The following is a 7,725-nucleotide window of genomic DNA, read 5'->3' as shown; positions in this document are numbered from 1 at the left end:
CACATACACGTCGGGTTGGGTTCTTTCCCATACACACCCATTTAATCAGGCATCCCCCGAAAGGCTAAATTTATTCGTGGCTGCAGAGATTTTTCAGAGCTTCAGGGGAAAAGCATTGGGGTTGTTTGTTCGTTATCCCTTTCCATTATGTTCATCTCCTCTGCACCCCACTGTGCTACCCATCTTAGACAAACAGAATAGAGCCTGAATTAGACAATGTTGTACAGTGGGGTGTGAGTCTTTCCTGCCCTCTACTGCAATTGGCTAATGCCCTGTAGTATGACAGATGATTAACTTCTTTCATCCTCTATAGCTGCAGATGTTGTTATTGCTAATAAACTTATCCAGCCCCTCTATCCAGCCATCCACATCCTTTGTTGGCCATGCTTTCTTTCAAAATGTCCATTTTATAAATCACTGTGATTAGGTTTATGTTGCTCTTTGTTATATTTATACCACTCACGTTAGGTTTTAGATTGCTTCCATTATATCTATATATTGCTTTCATTATATTTATGGTCCTTGTGTTGCATTCGCATTGCTTTCCTTAGATAGATGTCATTTCCTAGCATCTATCAGCCAGTCACACGGTGTACGAGGCTTAGGCCTAGATGGTCTGTAAATGAACAGGAAGACACGAAGACTTACTTTTGTTAGATTTATACGATGTAATTAGATTTATATCCCTTCTGACTCTGAGTTGCTTCACTTAGATTTATAATATCTCTTCTCTTAAGCTTTTCTTGCTTGGAATAGATTTATATCCATTTTTGTTAAATGTATATTGCTTAAGTTAACACTGATATCCCTTTCGTTAGTCTTTGGTTATTTCCAATTCGAGACTTCTTGGCTCATTTCAGCAAATACCCAGGCCTGGTTTTCCATTGATCTCCAGAGAGTTTACTCCAATGATTTCAGCAGAGTCATGCCAGATTTACACCAGCATAAATGAGAAATAGGACCAGATCCTCCAAGCACAAGGTCTCCCATTGGGTGCTCAGATACCATGATGATGAGTGCAATACTAGACAGACTTCCTGAGACTTTCCAACATTTCGCATGCTCCCATTTTGTGTTCTGTCTAAATCTAAAGGTACTTGCTGGGCAGTGCATAAAATAAACTTTATCTCAAGTGACGCTTCGGGCTGGAAGCTCAGCAGACGTAAATAGCAGATGTATAGCTTCACTGAAGTCACCAGAGCTACATCAGTTGAAGACCTGGCTTTACATATCCTGTCCCTCCACAGTTACGTGAGACAAAGAAATAAAACAGAAGGGATACAAAACCCTCATGCTTCGGGGCATATGGCAACCTCTGACTGACAAAGGTCAGTAGGAAACTTCCCCTAAGAGCTGTTGTTTCATACATTCACTGCAGGATATCTTGTACCTTCTTCTGAAGCCTCTGGTGCCAGTCACTGTTGGAGACTCATTGGTCTGATCTGGAACAGCTGTTCCTAGACCTTTTTGGTGACATCCAGTTTTATTTCTAGCTCCTTTGAGATCTGCATCATATGGAGTTACATTTCCTCCAAGGTTTTCTGTACATGGTGGATTTTGGCCATCGGCACCCAGCTGCTGGGTTAGATGCCCCTGTTCAGAACCCTGCTGTAGACATGCTAAAAGCCACAGTTCGCACCAAGGCTTCTTGCCCTGGCTTGAAACTGGGATAAGCTGCACCACTACAATTCATGGCATATCCTGTTTACATTAGGGGTTTGCACCCGTTCAGCTGCACCAAGCCTGAAACTGAAGCAAACCTCCAATGTCAACAAGACTTCCATTGCCTGTAAACTGCAAATACTGTTATGAGAATGCAGGATGTTTAAACACACAGTCTCACAGTGCCAACATCACAGGCAGTCCTAAGGTTTCTACTCAGCTTGGCACCCGCACCATTGCTGTAGAGGACTGGCATATCTTTTAGGAAGATTGTTCTGTTTCTGAGGACATTGGAACGTGTGTTTTGAACGGGACTATTTTTCCCGAGGGTAACTCAGTGTTTGTTTGGAGCATGGGAGTATTTGCCATCAAACCAGCAGACACACATTTGGGCTAAGGAGGGAGAAAGACACAGATTTCACCTGCCTAGACTCCTGACCCTCTCCCCACACACTTTACCCCTCCCTCCCCTGCACACCCCCCACCTGGTCTTTGAAGCATGGAGCCATGGGGGAGGTGGGCAGGCGGCAGTTCCACTCTTACAGAAAGACTGTTGTTTGATAGTCAGATCCAGATGTGAAAGGAGGAGTGAGTTGCCTGAGTGTAACAGAAGCAGGCTGGGGGAGGGGAGAGAAAGAGAGTCTGAGTCTTCTGTTTAAACCAGTGCAAAACCACTGAAGCCAGTAGAGTTGCCTAGGTGTAACGGATCTGAATTTGTCCCATTGGGGGCAAGTTACATTCAGTCCCCTCCCAAAAAATGGAAGTTACACCAGAAAAGAGACTAAATCCTCATCGTGAGCAAAGGGAAAGGGACGTGATGAAATGCACATGCTTTGCTCTTGTTTTCTGTTCTGTGCAGGAAAAGGGACATATCCATTTCTCAGTGACACACCTGTGCAAGGTCACTGAAAAGGCGAGTGTAGTTTGGCCTGAAGTGGTTGAACACTTTCAAAGAGGAGGCAGGAGCTATGGTCAAGGTACAAATGCTTATTCACTTTGCTCCCCTTCAAAAGCAGCTCTTACTCACACCAGGCGTCCTGACTCATGGGAATGGTCTGGTGCCACAAGTCCTCCTTTTCTTTTTGCGAATACAGACTAACACGGCTGTCACTCTGAAACCTGTCAAATAGCCCTAGGGGAATTTTACAAACATTTCCCACTATTGCTAAGCCCAGTTCAGCTGCATTGGTGTTAGTAGCACTGGGAACCCTAGTCGAGATGGGCCTCTGGGGCTCTCGGCAGTACATTGTACAATCTTGCACCATGTAGAAAAGGCGTGCTCTGAGCATCACACCCCACAGCACATCTAAAGTAGGACTCCTAATTTTGATCACACTGATGGGGATGAACCAGCTATTTGAACTTCTCACATCAGCGAGGGTTGCAGGGCTGGACTTTAAATATGTCCAGAGTTTAAACAAATGTCTAGGGTCTGCTTTTACTCCCACTGAAGTCAAACTCAGTAGCAATTAAATTCCAGTGGGGGTCCCAGGTCCTTAGCCAGTGTAAATTGGCAGGGCTTCATTGACTTGAATGGCACTACACCAGCTTACTCCAGCTGCAGATCTGACTGCAGTGGGATCAGGATTATGCCCTGGAACATTTTTGTCCTGTCCAACATGTGAGACTGCAACTTCTGAAAACAAACAGCTTTTGCACAAGCTTAGCTCAATGTCTCAATGAACCTGTGTTTAATCAGAGCCTCAGAATCGCTGTCAGAGACTCTGTACCTGAGATCTCTGGCTATGGAGGCGTAAGCACCCAGCTAGTCTTCTAACCCTCTGCTGCCAGAAAGCATTTATTTAATTGCTCCTGCTCTTTTATGCCTCTCCACCTTTTGATTCCCTGGTACACAGAGTAGATTGGTTAAAAGGTCAGAGATGCAAAGCACTGGGCACTGCTTTGAGCAAGGAAAACATTTTGAAAATACCATTCAGAACCTTGTAGGTAATGTTTAAGCAAATTGGGGGCATAGAAAAAACATTCTAAAGAAACAGTGAATTTATTTTTATTAATGAAAAGTAACTTGAACTCTGCTTCCTTCCAAAACAGGATTTGAACTGATTGCCAAATCTGCAAATCAAGCTGTGTTCTTGTCACCTCTGCCACCATCACCAGTAATAACTAGGACTTTGCTTGATGCGGCCCAGAGTCCGAGAGAATCCAGCTAACCCTCCCATTGCTCCGTCGGCTCCGCAGTGCTGCTAACCATAGCAAAATACTGATATTTTTGTCAGTAAAATCTGTGGCTGTGACTCAGAAATACGGAAGGGGCTGGATTCTGATCTCAGTCACACATTTGTGTAAGTCTGGATTCACACCAGTGTAACTGAGGTCAGAACCTGGCCCCAGGTGCACTGGTGGAATAAGGTGGTTTGTTTTTGTTTTTTACATCGACCATACAGGTAGCTTTGTAAAGTGGATGCTAAGGGATGAGCAGTGCTTAATTTGTGCTGGGGCTTGCCAGGGCTGAACCTCTAGGCTTGGTAGTTCACAGCCCCAGCACCTCTGGGCTTGCCATGTCAGTTATGAATGTAAAAAAATTACTTGAGCTCCAGCACCTCTTTCATTACAAATTAAGCACTGGGGATGAGGGAGTAGATGCTTCAGGGCAATACTACTGGAATAGAGAATTCTTCACCTTCCAGTCTCTGGTCCAACTCCTGTCCAGGTCATTAGTGTTTGGTGACCAATATGGACTGAATTTGGTGGCCTTCTACTCCCAGGCATATGGCCATGAGAATGGGCCCTTTACTTGGGTTCTATAGATAGTTCCGGCCTCACCCCTTCATTTTGTGGATGTACCAAGGACTTTCAGCCTCCAGGGCTGTCTAGCCAGCAGCTTTCAGCAATGCAAAGCACGTGCTCGGTGAAGGAACCGGGCCCAGCGATTCTCCAGCACAGTGGAATCCTGGGTCCCCTGCCCCTCATCTGCATCCTCCTGTCCTAAATCTATTGTAGCTTAGTGCAGCTATTTAGGGAAAGTGCTGGAGGAAAAAGTGATCCCAAAATCTGGTTGTCCTTGTGTGCACACTTGCTGAACTCTCCTCAAATGATGAAGGAGAAATAAACCTGATGATCCCAGAGCAGGAGAGGAAAGTGCTTCGTCAACTTAGGGCAAGGTGCCCAGCAAAGGAGGAGGAAGTGGGTGGCTAGAAATAACAGCTAAATGGATGAGCAATCAGGGCAGGGCACAAGGACTGCATGCTGCATGATAGGATGTCTCCCATGTGTCTGACAAGCTCTTGTACCTCAGAGATTAAACGGCTTTTAGACACTGCCTCCATTGGGTGAGGAAGGCATAGGAGAAAGGAGTGCACAGCAGAGGCTGCTCCCAGGGTATTAGATCTGAAGCAGACACAATGCCACCAAGAACCTTGAGGAAGTCCAGGCCTGAATAGCCCCCACTGTGCATGAAGGGGCGTATGATGCAGTCACACCCCTCTGTGGTGGCCCAGCTCAGCTAGCGAGCATGAAGGCAAGTGGGATCAGGACCCTGCTCTTTCCCCCACTCCTCTCCTTAGAAGGAGTCTAGCACCACCATTTGCAGTCCACTCCCCCAGTCTTTGTCTTCCTGTTCATTTACAGACCATCTAGGCCTAAGCCTCGTACACTGTGTGACTGGCTGATAGATGTTAGTAAACAGCCATGTGCAGAGCAAAGGCTAGGTTACTGATATATATTTTAGCATGTGAAGACCAGTAAATCAAATCTAAAGACTAAAACAAAAGCTGATATTATTTGTGCCCTGTGACTCCTATGAGAGCAGCTCTCATAAGTGCCCTTGTTATAGCCTCCTTGCCTTGACATGTGCTGTTTCCCTGCTCTCCAGAACGACCATTGGAAGAGAAAACACCCCCTGTTGTTGTTTAGTGAGGTGGAACTGGGCTCTCTTCATTGCTCTTTAACTTCACTTAGGGACAGTGATGAACCTGCTAACCTGGGTACAACCTAAAGCCTGGCTTCAAAATGAAGCCTCCCTGGAGATCCAGGCGACGGTTCATGGGTCAATGGTTCCCCCGCACTCAGTGTGATTGCATGGGCGTGACCGTGACTGAGAGCAGAAGTAAAGAAGTGCAGTGGAATTGGCAGATTCCTCTGTTCCCACCCAATTCCAAAGGTCAGCCACTCTTTCAGATTCTGTCTGGAAGTTGGAGAAAGTATACTACAGAGCCGGGGACAGGTGTGATCTTTGACAGTTAGTCCCTCCTTAGTAAGGGAAGGAATTCACCCTTCTGCAGAGGGCCAGCATGAGAACTATACACGCTCAGGCTCTGTTTTGAATGAGACTGCATTGTTGCATAGACCTGAGGCTGGCTCGCTGCATTGCTGCTGCATGCAATTCCCAGTCCACACGGCTCATGCTACTGGACTAGTGGGTACCACTCTGGATTGGGACTCAGGAGACCTGGATTTTATTCCTAGCTTTGCCAAGGACATGCTGGGTAACTTTGTGCCTCAGTTTCCCCATCATAAATGAGGATAATGATGCTGATCTCCTATGTAAAGTGCTTTGAAATCTCTGATGAAGAGCTCTATGTAAGACCTAGGTGGTGTGTGTTTTGTTTGTTTAACTGATAGGGAAAAAAGAATATACATAGAGCTATGCAGCCGCTAAAAGAAAGAACGGCAAAGAGCCCTGTGCCACAGGACTCTTTGCCACTTCTACAGATTCAGGCTAACACGGCTACCCCTCTGACACTTAAAAGAAAGAAGTGATTCAGAGATGGATATTTAACTGTCGTCTGAGACCCAAAATGAGGACCAGACCCCTAAATGAAGGACATGATAGACTTAAAATGCTGGGAGATTCATTTCTTGGACATAAGTAGCATTGTCTCATAACCTTGAGTGGCGCGATCCAGCATTTCGGAGGCAAATAAGCTGACAGCAGTAAAGGCAAGGGACAGCAGGTGCATGAAAGACAACAGCCTGGCCATAAGAGAGAGGCGTGGGGCCGCATGTGTCTTCAGAGACTGGCAAACCCCTGCAGCACTAGAGCCCGTTCACACAGGACCAGCCCATTTTCTAGTTGCCTGTCTGCCGCCGAGTTGCTGCGGTGAACCCCTCCTTGCACTTAGGATAATGAGAGATACAGACTGTTACGCAAATGAGAGTGGCTGGCTAGGACTGTTAACGGGTTTGTCTACCTTGCCTCGGGAAAGTTAAGATTAATCAATTTAAGGTGTGAAATTAATGTATATAAATTCAAGTGCATTAAATCCCCACCTGGCCACGCTCACTCAGGAGCAAAGTGGGCCTTAGTTGGCTGTGATTTCTGAAGTAGGGAGCAGAAAACTTTTCTGCACTACCCAGCTCTTTGACAGCCTTGTGACTGTCTCCACAGAGTGGAAATCTTCACAGGGACCTTTTCCTGGAATAAGCAACTCAGTCATGACAAAGAACCTCACTCTGACGGTTGCCTAGTTTGTTGTTACTTCTATCTCTGAAAAGACTTTGGTTTTATGATCACTGTGGGAAACCACTGTGTCTTACTGAGCGTGAATGGGAAATGATTGCTACCCCTTCCATCGATGGATGGGATAAACATCAGACGCCAATGGTTTCTGGAATACTGATTGATCACTTACTTCAAGATGAGATTAAAAGAGAGAGAGAGAGAGAGAGAAGGCCTGATTCCGATCTGATAAACCAGTGTAAATCAGAGAAACTCATGTTTTTCTGTGGGAGAAAAGGGCACCGTTTAGGGCATGGACTGGGAAAAAGATTGCCTGTGGTAGCCTGAGAATGGGAGAGGAACAGTAATTTACAAACTCTGTCCTGCTAAATTATTTATTTCTTGTGCCTCTATTTCTGTTTGTCTTGTCTATTTAAGCTCTTCAAGGTAGAGCCAAACTTCATTTTTGCGTTTGTACAGCACCCAGCACAATGGGGCCATGATCCCTCATTGGGGTTCCTACGTGCTCCTGGAATGCAAATAATAATAATGATCATTCATAATTAAAATCCATAATGTTAATCTCTCCATTTACAGCAGTTTAAGGCCTATATATTTTATTATATATTTTTCAACTCTAATGTTAGAAGGACATTAAGGTTGGG

Source organism: Lepidochelys kempii, chromosome 22, assembly GCF_965140265.1.
Source record: "Lepidochelys kempii isolate rLepKem1 chromosome 22, rLepKem1.hap2, whole genome shotgun sequence".
NCBI classification, from domain to species: Eukaryota; Metazoa; Chordata; order Testudines; family Cheloniidae; genus Lepidochelys; species Lepidochelys kempii.
Note: the sequence above shows the minus strand (reverse complement) of the source record.